General features: G+C 46.0%; 1 protein-coding gene across 3 annotated transcripts in view; it reads right to left on the bottom strand.

Moving 5' to 3' along the window:
* The window catches only part of LOC143299370 (plexin-A2-like), a 128,587-nt gene that overhangs the window by 65,720 nt on the left and 47,204 nt on the right, over window positions 1-15,663 (bottom strand). For all 3 annotated transcript variants that reach the window (XM_076612520.1, XM_076612521.1, XM_076612519.1), the window contains exon 2: window positions 10,053-10,135. The gene's annotated coding sequence lies outside the window, so the exon portion shown is untranslated. The remainder of the gene's footprint in view (window positions 1-10,052; window positions 10,136-15,663) is intronic.

The following is a 15,663-nucleotide window of genomic DNA, read 5'->3' on the forward strand; positions in this document are numbered from 1 at the left end:
TTAGGTTTCTTTGGGTTTTTAAACATTTTTTTTTTGTGTGTGTACACTGCAAACTGAAGAACAATGATGCACCAACTCATAGACTCTAAGGTTGACTTTAATAAACCACGGGTTTCGAACACGCTCCTTTTCTGAAGAGGTCCACCACCACTGGTGAATGACATTTTGTTTACCTCATAGCTAACCTTCCATGATTCGTGATTGTGTCATTGACGAAGAAAAAGAAAGACGTTTGTAACTGTCAATTGTCTTATTATTTAGCATCGAATTTACATGATTAAAAAGCCTTAAAAGTGCCAGTTTATAATTCATCACCGAATTTACACGAATAAAAGGCCTTACAACTTAGCACCGAATATACATGATTAAAAGGCCTTATAATTCAGCACCGAATTCACACGATTAAAAGGTCTTATAATTCATCAACGAATTGACACGATTAAAAGGCCTTATAATTCATCACCGAATTCACGCGATTAAAAGGCCTTATAATCTAACACCGAATTCACACAATTAAAAGGCCTTATAATCTGACACCGAATTTACACGATTAAAAGGCCTTATAATTAAGCACCGAATTCCCACGATTAAAAGGCCTTATAATCTAACACCAAATTCACACGATTAAAAGGCCTTATAATTCATCACCGAATTTACACGATTAAAAGGCCTTAATACATCACCGAATTAACACGATTAAAAGGCCTTATAATCTAACACCGAATTAACACTATTAAAAGGCCTTATAATCTAACACCGAATTAACACGATTAAAAGGCCTTATAATCTAACACCGAATTAACACGATTAAAAGGCCTTATAATCTAACACCGAATTAACACTATTAAAAGGCCTTATAATCTAACACCGAATTAACACGATTAAAAGGCCTTATAATCTAACACCGAATTAACACGATTAAAAGGCCTTATAATCTAACACCGAATTCACACAATTAAAAGGCCTGATAAGTTAGCACCGAATTCACACGATTAAAAGGCCTTATAATCTAACACCGATTTCACACGATTAAAAGGCCTGATAATTTAGCACCGAATTTACACGATTAAAAGAAAAGAAAGAAAAACGGACGGACACTAACACTCCTCCATCTTACTTGGTCTCACGTATTATATGGGTTGCTACAATACAACTATAGCTCACTCCTAGATTTATATATCTATTAAAAAAATAAATAAATACCGGCGAAATCCTTGCCCAAACCTTGCGCACGCGAACACCACCACTTTCTATTCCCCTGCCCTCTGACTCAAGCCTGCAGGCTGTGTGTAAGGCCTCCTCCAACGCGGCAGTGGCCGGCCGGTTTCTATGCAGACGGCTCCTATCCGGAGGTACAGCTCCCCTCGGCAAGGCACAAGGTCGCGCGCTCACCTGAAGCGAGGATTAATAGGTATGCGGGGTCTCGCGCGCACTTGAACCGGCAGTTGTTTCGGGAATGGCTGGGTAATAGTCCAGGCGTGCGACTAGACTGTGAGAGAGAGAGAGAGAGAGAGAGAGAGAGAGAGCTCTTCTATACGTTGGGTAGTAGCTTTTTTTTCTTTTCTTTTTTTTTGGTGCGTTTTTGTCGGGTTTTTTTTTTTTTTCGACAGAATACTTTTTTTTTGTAGTTCACTCTAAGTGTGAAAGCTTTCTTTCATTCTTTTGCGCTTTTTGTCAGCATACATTTTTCTTTCTTTTTATTTTTTTTTATCCAGTCCTTCCCAACTTTAAGTGCACATGTTTCCTTTTTATTCTATCTTCTTTCTTTCCTTCTTTTCGTTTAAAGGAACCGTCGAGTTGGTGTACTTGTTAAGAAGTCAGTCACAGACATACGTACTTTCGCGCATGGCTGACCGAAAACGTGCGCCAGTCCTCAATTCACTTTTTTTTCTTTCACAGTTAAAAAGTGCCAAACGTCTTCCGGTACCAATATCATACACACAGCCTCTGTTAATTTTGCTTTAATTATTAAGAAGTTGTCAACTGTGTCCCCATAGTAATATTATACACAGTCTATATTCACCTCTCTTTTTGTTCATTTCTAAGAACTCCTAAATTGAGCAAACCGAACCATGGTGTAAACAATATCAGCGGACCAGGACAGCCATTACAGGGGTATGTATGGTGAGTGAAAACTGTTCCATAACAACAATAATGTAACAATAAGAAACAAAGAAACAATTTTTAAAGGGAGAACAAATACACTCGAGAAAACGGCTCTGTGGACATCTGTATAGGTCAGCAGATCGAACGTGTGTAGTTCTTGGACAGGTCACCTCCATCCCAATTCCATCCACTATATTCCCTATTGGGCTTGTCCATTTAAGGGCAAAGAAGTCCCTCCCCCATCTCTGTCTCTGTCCCTCTCTCTCCTTTGTGGACCAAATCCGAAATCATCATGCTTAGTGCACATAACATTGTACACCCCCAACCCCGTTAAACCCCTTCCCAGCCGCCTTCCTCATTAACCCTTCTCCGCCCGCCTCCCTTATCCACGTACTCATCTCCTCGCGTCTTCTTCTTGCGACAAATTGTGCTGACGAACTGCTAAAGGTTAAAAAAATGAAGCGTCTGATGAACTGAACTGTTTACAACTCCACTGCATCAACAACAAAAAACCTTTCACTCTACTGGATGTCTCCAGGAAAAACGTGCAATTTCCCTCGTGCATGCATCTGAACAGGTTAACTCACTGCCGGACCAACCACTCATCAGTCAACGTCCCCTTGGGGGCCTGCCTCGCTGCTCACTAACTCACAGACTCAGAAGTTTTTGAGTCGAGTAAAGAATGACCCCCTCTTTCGCCTTTCCAACACACTCTCTTCTGTCTCAAGAGGCTTCGCTAGGGGAACTCCCGACGGAACGTCCAAACTGACGTTTCTCAAGAGGGGAATCCTTAACATTCCTAGCCCATCTTGACGTTCGCCCTCTGTCTGTCTGTCTGTCTGCCTCTCTCCCTCTCTCTCTCCATCTCTTCATTGAGTTGTACTATGTTCATGTGAACCCCTTCTCTTGCGGCTGAGGCCTATGTGAATAAACCATTCCGTTCCGTTCCGCTCCCCCCCCCTCCCCGCCTCTCTCTCTCTCTCTCCCCTCCCCTTTTCCCCCTCTCCATTCCTCTGTCCCTAAGCCCCGTATTCAGCAAGCGAAGAATTATCATTGTATGTGATAGTCCACTTAGGATTTGTTAAATATTTAACTTCGGTATGCTGAATGTATCAAACAGACGCCAAACGTATAAATATATCACAACCAGATGTTGCTGTCCACGATATTTCGGAGAGCTATGCAGACAGATTTATAGATAGATGTAAAAGAATCCTAGATCTGAAGGTCCGCGCCTTCCCCCCCCCCCCCCTTCCCCCCCATCCCGTCCCTCCCCTCCTCCCTTACCCCAGTGACCTCTCCCTCCTTCAAGTCCCCCTCCTCCCCCTCCACGCACACACATACGAAGCTGGTAACACTAACACGTTCTTGTTGCTGTAGCGGGGGGGGGGGGGGGTAATTCAAAAGCTAAATTCGGCAAGGACTAACAGACACTCGGAATGAACGACGGCGAAGAAGAAAGAGAAGAAGGAGAAGAGGAGGAGGAGGGAGAGGTGGGGATAGAAGGAGGAGGAAGAAGTAGAAGGGGTTGAGGAAGGGGAGGTGAAGGAGAGGAGGAGGAGGAAATCAGGACGAAGGAGATCAAACGTGAAGGGATTCCATTCACCCAAAGAAAGCAACAGAAATCTCACTCTTCCCAAACAACACGAGCAAAGCAAATATACTGGGAGCACGCGCGAGCACGAGCACGTGCATGGGCGAGTGCGCGCGTGCACACACATATCTATCTACACAAACACGCGCGCGCGCCTGCCCAAGCACCACAGATAGACGCACGCCAAAGACATGGTTTCGTTTTATCTTCCTCAGTTTTTAAGAATAAAAATGCCTAACTCCTACACACCCTTCCCCTCCCGACACACACACACACACAAACACACACATAAACACACACACACACACACCACACAACACACACACAAAAGCCTCCCCTACCACCCCCCAACCCCCTCACCCCAACATACCCCACAGAAAGAAACAGTGGCGGAGCAAGCTTACGGAATATATATCACACGTCGCTTGGGTAGACTCCCTTGTCATGGAGTTTGTCAACACCACACACACACACACACATATAGTGACATAAATATATATCTCTGTGTTCACCACTGTCTCATGTTGTCTCCCGTGCTCATACACCTTTTTCCCGTTGGATGGCCACAAGACAGGAATCATGCTGTCTGACCAAAATATGAACACGAACAAGGAAAGAAAAAAGAAAAAAAAGGGAGGGTGGGTGGGGGGGGGGGGGTGGGGGGAGAGAAGCACAGAAGGGCTTGGTGAGAGACAGGGGGGTTTGTGAGAGTGGAAGAGATGGAGAGAGAGGGAAAGGAGAGAAAGAATAAGAGAGAAAAGGAAAGAGCGGGTAGAGACAGAGGGAGAGGGGGGGGGGGGAGGAGGCGGAGGTTGAGAGAGGGGACTGGGAGAAGAAGAGAGGGGGATGGACGAGAGATAGGGAGAGAGGAAAAAGACAGTGAAGAAGAGAGAGTGGGAGAAAGGAGGGGGAGAGAGAGAGAGGGGGAGAGAGAGCGAGAGAGAGAGAGAGAGAGAGAGAGAGAGAGAGAGAGAGAGAGAGAGAGAGAGATGGGTGGGGAGAAAGAATGAAAGAAAGAAGGGGAGAAGGAACGAACGAAAGAGAAAGGGGGATTGTAGGACTGGGATTGTGAGAGGGACAGAGAGAGGTGTGGGTGCGAGACAGGGAGAATGAGAAGATGGAGAGAGAGAGAGAGAGAGAGAGAGAGAGAGGGGGGGGGGGGGGGGGAGGAAGGGAGGGGATAAGTAGGTGGGGATGAAATAATAATATTCACAATGATGATGATGACGAAGATGATAATAATAATAATAATAATAATGAATAATACTGGTAATAATAATCATCATCATAATCCTCCTTCAGCTCCTTCATCTTCTCGTCATTATTATTATTATTATTATTTTACAAACTAATAATATTATCACCATTATAAAAACTTAAGTCCTGTTTCACAAGTTTACGAAATAAAACTGCACCGTTATGCCTCCCCCACCCCCCTCAACTCTCTTCCCTTTCCACACACACATTCTCTCTCTGTCTCAACTTTTCTTGAGGCCCTGAGTTTAATCGAAGGTTAGGTATCGGTTCCTCTTTTCATTCCTTCCTTCATTTATTTATTTATTTATTTATGTACTTATTTATTCTTCTATTTTACAGCAGATATATGGTGTAGCGTACATGGATGTATCCGCACGCTCTGTAACCGAATCTCTCCCCGACTCACACAGCCCACGCATGCATGTTGTCAAAATGCTCAGGCTGTCTCACACACACACACACACAGTTGAGGTAACATCTCATTGAAATCTCTGACGCACAGGACAGGCAGTTTCGCACATTCTGATAGACATGCATGTTTGCCCAATCTGATACTCTATGGGCTGGCCACATCTGTGTGTTCTTGATTCAAACCATACACACACTGCATGCACAGGAGGTAAACACAGATAACCATGGTGCACGCACAACTACATGCACCTACGCGCACAACTTCGCACACTGAACAAAAATTCATGCGATAACGCAGTGTTTGATGATATAATTAATTTCTAGATTACAGTGCTTCGGGTGAGAAAAGCAGATAGTTTTCTTTTTTCAGAATCAAAAAGTAGTAACACACACACACACACAGAGATGATTATATATATATATATATATATATATATATATATATATATATATAACAAAGTTGAAAACCAACACCTATTTTGTTAAACAAAAAAAAATTAAAAACCAGAATTTTCGCTGCCATCCGGCAGCTTGGTCTCATATTACACTTATAAGTGACGAAATGTTACTTTTTACGTCACCTTTCTGACATTACATGACGTCTCCTACTACGTAAAATTATCATGTTCTAAATATTCCTTCAACTGTCAATGTACACATCTCTCTTTCTCACGCTCACTCTCTATATCTCAGGTATTGTGTGTAACGACCACTACGACAAACCAGACTGGTAATAACTCCACGAATTAAGAGTTCACAATGAAAACCTATGGATGTCGCTTCTCAAGTTCAGTCCAACAAAAACTGTCCCATGGTTACATATCCAGAACAGTTCTCTTCTTTTCAGCTCATCCACTTTGTTGCCTTTCAAAATTCTGAATGCACGAAACACACACACACACACACACACAATGCAGTCCAGCTCTTCAGACAAAACTGCAACGGCGTCACATGACGTTACCTTACAAGGCACTGAGCAAAACCTGCCGTCAGTTCAGGACAACTAGTAATACAAGACTTGTGTCCATCCAGCAAGGCCGAACACAAAACACAAACAACATGTATCCACCACACACATGCTTCAGTGTAGCCACCACTGTGCGACAACCCCTCCGCAATTAATCCCTCCCCCCCCACCCCTTCCCCTCTGCAATGCCCCGCCCGCTCTCTCTTGTAACCAAAAAGCCCCCTGGCAGAAAAGCATTGACGACGATTTCTATGGTACAAGCCTATTCACCTCCACACACACACACAGAGACACGGCGACATTTTATTTTTCACTGCCGCTTTTTCGTCTGTTTGTCTGGGTTTTTTTCTTCTTTTTTTTGGTCTTGTGTGTGTGTGTGTGTGTGTGTGTGTGTGTGTGTGTGGCTGGTGTGTGTGTGTTGTTGTTTTGGGAGGTGGGGTCCAGGATGGGAGGCCCCGGGGAGGGGAGGGGGGGTCGGTTTTCCCCCCCACCCCTCATAACTGTGCTGGGGTTTTTTTTGTTTTGTTTTGTTTTGCTTCTCAGAGACTGAAGGGAACATTGCACACAGAGTTTGTTTGGAGCGGAGATGATCTGCTTTGCCTGTCTAGGAAATCAAGGCCTTTTGAAAACCGTCTCTGAATCATAAAAAAAAAGCAACATCAAAAGGCGCCGCGCCATGTTTGATTACTTCTGGTGTTTTGTGTGTGCATTTGTGTGTGCGTGTGTGCGTGTGTGTGTGTGTGTGTGCGTGTGTGCGTGCAAGCATGTGTATGGCGTGAGCGCACGCAAAAAAAAAAAAGAAAAAAAAAAGGACTAGCATATTGCAGGCACAGAGATTCACAGTACATAAAGTTTTTGGGGAGGAAACGAAACAGCCAACTTCTGCCGTTCTCTTTTCCCCCAGACTACACAAAGGATGAAAGAGAGAGGGGAGAGCTCCAACCGTGGACATAAAACTTACCCAAGGGGAAGAAGAAAGGAGAGAGAGAGAGAGAGAGGAGGGGGTGAAGGGAGGGGTTGGTCGTGGGTTGGGGGGTGGGGGAGGACCGAACAGCCCTGGAGAAGAATCAACACCTCCACCTTCCCTCCCCCCTCCCCCACATCCACCCACTCTCTCTCTCTCTCTCTCTCTCTCACAACGAGCAACACTTCAAAAGGATAAAGTCCGGAAAACAAATTACGGGAGGGGGACATTAATTTCTTAAGTTAGTTACCATTCGAATTTTACGTCGAACCCCCCCTCCCCTCCCCTCCCAACTTCAGGTGATATGGTCGACAGGGACGTACCCATCCCAGGTTATTCGGGGTGCGGGTGGGTGAGGGGGAGGGGGTAGAGGAGAAAAAGAGGGAGGAGGTAGGGTGGGGGGGGGGGGCGTAGAGCGGAAGAGAGGGATAAGGTGTGTGTGTAGGTGTGTGGGGGTTGGGTTGGGAGGCTATGTAACACAGTACAAACACCACCAGAACGACAGTAAGTTATGGTGGCTGAGAAAACAGCCATTTTTTTCTTTTTCTTTTTTTTTTACTTATTTTTATTTTTTACTTCTGTTGTTGTTGTTATTGTTCACAACATTATTTCTCTGTGTCTAATCCGGTCTGCTGTCCCCCGGGAAACAGCGTGTCGCACCAGTGCAGCGCCACCCTTTATTTTCTTTGTTCAGTCTCCAAGTACATTTGGTCCACTATCAAAATGGATGATATTTCTAAATGACTGCTGACACTCCCTTTTGTTGCCTTTGGGTTCATTTACGTGCGCGCTAAGTGCAAACGGCACCTCAGTTTATAAAACCATTGTCTTGTCTGAAAGACTAGCACCAAGACCACCACTCAAGGTCTCAAGTGGCGTGTGGAGTAAAAATCCAAGTCCGTATATATATGGGACAGGAACCCGTGGACACTCCACTTCCTAGCTGGGTGCGTTGCCACTAGGCCACCACTTCACAAAGCTCTCTCTCTCTCTCTGTGTGTGTGTGTGTGTGTGTGTGTGTGTGTGTGTGCAGGGGGAGTGAGTGGGGGATGTGGTTTGAACTCACAACTCTTGGACTGCAGGATGGGCATTCTCTGACCACACAGCTAACCAGGCAACAGGGAGGAGGACGTCTACAGATAAAAACCAAACAGGATCGGTAGTCTACATGTCTTGCTGGTTGGATGGTTGGTTGGTTGGTTTGTTGCCGGTAGCCTAGCCGACCACACACGACTAGAACAGGTCCGTTTCACCAATTTTGATCGTGACAAAGGAGAGAGAGACAGAGATAGAGAGAGGAAGGGAGAGAGACAGACAGACAAACACAGACACAGAAAGAAGATGAGAAAGATAGAGACAAAGACAGAGAGAATGACACCAAGACCGACAGAGAAAGAACAGAGAGAGAGAGAGAGAGAGAGAGAGAGAGAGAGAGAGAGAGAGACAGACAGACAGACAGAGACAGAGAGAAACAGATACAGTGACAGACAGAGAAACACAAAAATCGACAGAGAAACACACACACACACACACACACACACACACACAGAGGATGGAGACGCAGTCAGCCAGCCAGAGGAAGGTGGAGAGAGACAGAGAAAGAGGTAAAAGGGGATGGAGGAAGGAAGATAGAGAAACACAGTCTTTTTATTTCCTTCCCATAACGCTAAGACGAAAAAAAAAGCCAAACAACAAACAAACAAAAAACCAAAAACAAAACAAAACAAAAACAGAAACCCCAATGCTAAAAAAACAACAAAAAAACAAACAAACAAACAAAAAAAACAGCCATGCAAACACTCAACACAGACTGCAAGGAACTAAGGGAGCTGATTCGCTGCAACAGTTGAGTAGTTTCCCTTGCAAGTTTGCGAAATTTCTTCTCAGTGCGTCAAGTCAACCAACCGAACACACACACACACACACACACATCGTGAACACCTAAAGAAAAACAAACAAATAATCCAACAAACCAAATGTGATATGTGATTCAGAATTAGCAGGAAACCTTTCACAAAATAAAGAGATAAAAGAAAGAGGTTCGACAAAAGAGCTTCACCCCTACGGAAAGCAGAGGTCTTTGGTAAAACTCTTAAAAATATGATGAACAATGTTTGGGTCAGATCCAGGGAGCCGATATGAGGTTTGAACACTGGACACTGCTGCTTCAACAGAATGGACTATGGGGACTATGTCAATGCTGCCATGGGTACAGCCACCCGAAATTTTTTCAAGCAGAGAAATATGATGTGACTGAAGTACAATACAACACGTCGCAATACACGTGAACTCAAAACCACGTTTTGTTTTTTTTTCCGATTAGTTTGTTGGTTTTCCTCTATGCCTCCAAAAGAGACACAGGATAGAATTTCACATTGGACATTGTTGCTTGTGGTCTAGCCGACCGCATAGGGCCATATATAGGACTGCCCCAATCAGAGATGATATTGAATTTATTCAGAATTTCCTTTCAAATTTGCACAAACTAATGTTCACAAGACAGAGAGAGAGAGTGAGTGAGAGAGAGAGAGAGAGAGAGTGAGAGAGATTCAAAGACTTTATTCCTCAAGGGGAAAGATTTTAGTCATTACCTAGTCTTCTAATCTGTTCTTGTGACAACAATAGTATTGCTGATAAATACTACTACTACTGATAACAACAATCATCACCAACATTGAATAATTGATAAAAGGAATGCATTCACACACTCACTAGAGAGAGAGAGAGGAGAGAAAAAAAACCCAAGCACTTACCCAACTGCCGTTTCTGGGATTCGAACCCGTGGCCTAACAGAGACACAAGTCCGATGTGGTGGCCGCTCTGCTGTCACACCGCTCTGAAAACACAACGATTTGGTCTTCACTTCGTGATAGGAATCATGGAAATCAAAGAAAAGAGAGAGAGAGAGGGAGGGGGGGGTTGAAAGATAGGAAGAAAGTGAGGGAGAGGAGGGAGGGAAGGAGAGAGAGAGAAGATGGGAAAACAACGAAGAAATGAAGAAAGAATGCATGGAAGAAGAGAGAAAGAGAGAGAGGGGGGGGAACAGCAATGAAGAAAGAAGGGAAGAAAGAAGAGAGAGAGAAGAGGAAAAAAAAGGAAAACAACAATCAACAATAAAAGAAATAATGAAGAAACAATCCATGGAAGAAGCAATCAATCAATCAACTTATAAATGATATTCCACTTGACACTGTTAATCTCCCCCCCCCCCCCCCCCACTCTCGCCCCCTCCAAACCATCTTCCACGCACGCACATGAGAACGCGCGTACATACACATACAGTCTCACATGAAAATACTACACACACACACTATATCACATGAAAATACTACACACACACACGCGCGCGCGCACACACACACACACACGCACGTGCACGCACGTGTGCGCAATCGACCATGAAATGAGCACCAGAAACCTCGCCGTTTCCGCTCGGACCCCTCGAGAGTGAGTGAGTGAGTGAGTGAGAGAGAGAGACAGAGACAGAGAGAGAAAGAGAGAGACAGAGAGAGAGAGACTGAGAGACAGAGGGAGAGAGAGAGGGGCAGATAGAGAGACAGACAGAGAGCGAAACAGAGAGAGAGACAGAGAGGAAAAAGAAAAATCCAAACCAAACAGTCAGACGAACGCACACCAGGGGCCGATCATAACGACAGCCATGGCGGCGACGAAAAGTCGACGTCATTTGTTTGTTGGGGAGGAGGAGGGTGGTGGTGATGAGGGAAGGAAGGAAGGAGGAGGTGCGGGGTATGGTGGGGGGGGGGGAAGTTCTTCTAACTCCTGCCCCAAAACCCTCCCCATCCTCTCAACAACAACGACAATATAGAAAGAATGAAGAAAAAAAAAAGAAGAAAATTATAAAGGGAAAAAAAAGAAAGAAATAAGGATGGGGGTTGGGTGGGTGGGAGCGGGGCATGGGGGTGGGGTGGGGAGAGTGGGGTGGAATAAAGCACAATACATCATCTACCGCCACGTCTTCCTTCTATCCAAACAAACGAGAAGGAAATAAAATGTGCACGGCAAAGTTTGGGGGGCGTCTGTTGTGGTAAAAAGGAAGTCGGGAAGAAAGTGAGAGATAGAAGAGGAAGGGAAGGAGAAGGAGGAGGGGGTGAAAAGAGAGAGGGGGGGCGGCGTGGGGGTGGGGGTGGGGGTGGGGGGCACACACAGATGCGGATTCGGGTGCTTTATTTGCGGAAACGAAGGCGATGAGAGAGAGAGAGAGAGAGACAAAGAGACAGAAAGACAGAGAGATAGAGACAGAGGGACTGAGAGGCAGAGAGACAGAGACAGAGAGAGACAGACAGACAGACAGACAGACAAAGAAACAGAGACAGAGACGTTATCTGGTATCCAGCCCAACCCCCTTCCCATGGCCGGGACAGCCATATCCCATTAGATTCTTGCCCTGCTGTTTGATTTCCTTCACCAGTCTGAAACGAGTTCCCGCAAACAAGTTCACAAGAAAGGTAAATTCTGATTGGTTGTCGGTTCTGGGTGGGCCCAATGCAAACATTTCAATTCAGCAAAAACAGCCGACAGTGGCTGCATGGTGAAACAGGAGTCAGAACCATTCAGCATGGAAGATGAAACAAACTTCAGCTCACGGGTGTTTCAGAAGTTAAATGCAAATCAGAAAACAGATGACGCGGGCGGCAGAAAAGACAATACATAAATACATGAATAATAATAATAATAATAATAATAATAATAATAATAATAATAATAATGAGAAGAAGAAGAAGATGATGATGATGATAAAGATGAAGACGAAGACACACGATCATAAGTAAAAGAACAGGTAATAAGACACACACAATTACACAGACAGTGCACTGCGATAATTGCACAGCATCACTCCAGGGGTGTCCAAAAAGGGATTTCGAATTGAATTCAGTCACACGTAAACCGCGACTAAAAAAAACAAACCAACAACAAGAACAAGAACAACAACACACACACACACACACACACACACACACACACACACACACACACACACACACACACACACACACACACACACACAAACACGAAAAACTGGCATCAACAGAATAACGCGAGCTGAGAAGTAAAGCACTGGTCACAAGCTAACCTAGGCACGAACTGACAGCCCAACCGCCGGATCACACATTCAACCGTTTTTCTCTCGGGGCGCCCTGTATTAGGACAGAATTCTGATCAATGTTCAACATACAGGTAAACCTCGTTAAATCTTTCAAGTATGTATGTATGTATCGCGAGTTTTATGACTGTCCCGTAAACCTCTCCACGTGGTCAGTCTCCAGTGGGATGGTCATCCCTCTTGGCCCCATGTCCTCTGAAGAGGACGTCAACACTGAACACGGAAGTGTTCATATTTATCTCATTACGGTTTGGCCGTTAAATGTTCCATGATGGTTGACTTTCCTCCACCTCGAGCAAAAGTGTCACATGTTGGTGCGTCAAGTCTGCCTGGTTTCATCTTTATAGCGTTGTGTGTTTAACGACATGATGAAACCAGATTTGAGATAGAGAGGGAGGGGAGAGGGGGGGAGAGGATGAGAGAGGAAGAGAGAGAGAGGGGGGGAGGGGGAGAGAGAGGGAGAGAAAGGGAGAGAGAGAGGGGGAGAGACAGAGAGAGGGAGAGACAGAGGGAGAGAGAGGGAGGGAGAGAGACAGAGGGAGGGAAAGAGAGGGAGAGAGAGAGGGGGGGAGAGAGAGAGGGCCGGGAGAGGGGTAGAGAGAGAGAGAGAGAGTGAGGGAGATAGAGACGGGAGGGAGGGAGGGAGACAGACATTGACAATTTTGCATACACTCAGATACAAAGAGAGATGGTAAGAGACAGTAGAAAGGAGGGATGGGGGTGAGAAAAGGAGGAGAGACACGCAGACAGATAGAGACACAGAGAGACGGACACACAGACAGACAGACAGACAAACACACACATATACAGACACACCAGAGAGACAGAGAGAGAGAGCTCGGAAGGGGAATGTGAGAGAGAGAGAGACAGAGACAGGGACAGACAGAGACAGACAGACAGAGACAAAGAAATACAGAGAAAAAGAGAGACAGAGACAAACAGACAGAGACAAAGAAACAGAGAGAGACAGAAACAGGGAGGGTGACAGACATACAAATGATGAGGCAAAAAAAACAACAACAACAACAAAAAAAACAACCAACACCAACAACACATTTAAACGCTTTATGCAGGTTTAACGACATGAGAAGAGGGGGGAGGGGCAGAGAGAGAGAGAGAGAAAGAGAAAGAGAGAGAGAGAGAGAGAGAGATCGCTGTTGCCACTGATGTCCACAGCACTGCACACACACACACACACACATCAAGGGAAGGCTGACTGTTGGGGTGAACTGAACAAGGGGAAAATGGACAGGGTAATGGATGAACTGGGGAAGCCTATAGTATCCCGCTCATTTGGCGTGCTGAAATAATACACACCTGGGACTCACAGTGTGTGAAGGGAGAGTGGACCAGCAAGCATACACGCACGCGCGCGCACACACACACACAAACAAACAACTCGCGCGCGCGCACACACACACACACACACACACAATCTCCAACACACTCTCTCTCTCTCTCATCCTGAGCACACTCACACACACACAAACTCACACACACTCACACACACATACAAACTCACTCTCACACACAAACTCTCTCTCTCACGCACACGCACACACACTGTTTCTCTCACACAAAAACTCTCTCAACCACACACACGCGCGCGCGCGCGCAGGTACACAAGTACACGTACACACACACACACACACACACACACACACACGTACAACACACACACACACACACGAAAGACGGGAACGTAACGTACACCTCTCTTGGTGACTGCTAAACAAAGACAAATCGATCGTGTGTTCACCTTCTCCTTCCCCCACCCACCCTCACCTACCCCCCCCCCCCCCTCATCCCATCTCTCCCATCCCACACGCGCGCGCACACGCATGCACATGCACACACACACACCCAGGGTGTATGACTCATCATCATCAGACGAACTGGAGCGCAAACGTTAATGCCAGAAATTGTATGTGAGAGAGTGTTGTGTGTGTCTGTGTGTGACAGAAAGAAATATAGACGGATTGACAGAGACAGACAGATGAATAGACAGGTAGACAGACAGATACAGATAAAGATACAGATACACACACACACACACACACATACATGTATGGAGAGAGAGAGGGGGGGAGGAGAATAAGCAGAGGGTGAGGGAGGGTGAGAGAGAGAGACACACACACAGAGACAGAGAGAAAGAGACAGAGAGAGACAGGGGCAGAGAAATAATAGGTAGAGAGACAGAATAAAGACAGACAGACAGACAGACAATCAGTAGACTGTCATGGGGGGCGGGGGGATCAGAGAGAGAAAGACATACAGAGAGAAGGAGAAAGTGGGTAGGAAAAGATGGAGAGAGATAGAGAATGGGGGTCCGGGGAGGCACCGAAAGAGAGTGAGAGAGAGAGAGAGAGAGAGAGAGAGAGAGAGACAGACAGACAGACAGACACAGACACACACACACAGGGGGGGGGGGGGGGGAGGGAGGACATGGACATAGTAGTAGAAACATACCGGGCAGAAAGAGACACGGAGAAAGAGACACAGACAGAGAGGAGAGATACAGAGAGACAGAAAAATAGATAGATAGATAGACAGATAGAGAGGAGAGGAGAAAGAGAAAGAAAGGAGAAAGGGGGTGGGGAAAAGGAGCGAGAGGGCTATATTCAAAGAGAGTAAGGGAGAACAAACCATAAACTAAGAGTGACCGAGACAAGAGAGACACGGACACAGAAGCACACAAAAAAACAAACAAAAAACCCACCCGTCTTCTTCCCCCACCACCAATTCCCCCTCCCCCCATCCTCCCTCCTTCACACCCTGCCTGCTTCCACCCTCCCACCCTTCTCCCCCCCTACCCCCCCCCCCCCCCACCCCCCCTCCCACCACCACACACACACCCTTTTCCCCGCCTTGTTCCTGGCCTTTCTTACTCACTTGGTAATGCCCGCGTGATTCTCGGCGGGAGATCAAAAAGTGATTTGGACAAGAGGGGAGAGAGATCGATAAGAGGCAGGGTAGGGAAGGGGAGGCGACACATGTTGACACAGTCTGGCTTGCCTCCCCTTGATGGCTTGTTGGCGCTGCCTTGATGGCTTCACTCCCACCTGCACCCCCCACCCCCATACCCCACACCCCTCCCAACCACTCCCCCTCTCCACCCCCCATAATCACTCCGCCCAACCATCCACCCATCCCAACTGCCGACTTGTTCCTCAGAAGAGTTTTTATTACTGTTACTATTTTTTCTTTTTTTTCTTCTTTTTTTTTTTAAGGGAGGGGTGGGC

Source organism: Babylonia areolata, chromosome 25 (genome assembly GCF_041734735.1).
Source record: "Babylonia areolata isolate BAREFJ2019XMU chromosome 25, ASM4173473v1, whole genome shotgun sequence".
Classification (NCBI taxonomy): Eukaryota; Metazoa; Mollusca; class Gastropoda; order Neogastropoda; family Buccinidae; genus Babylonia; species Babylonia areolata.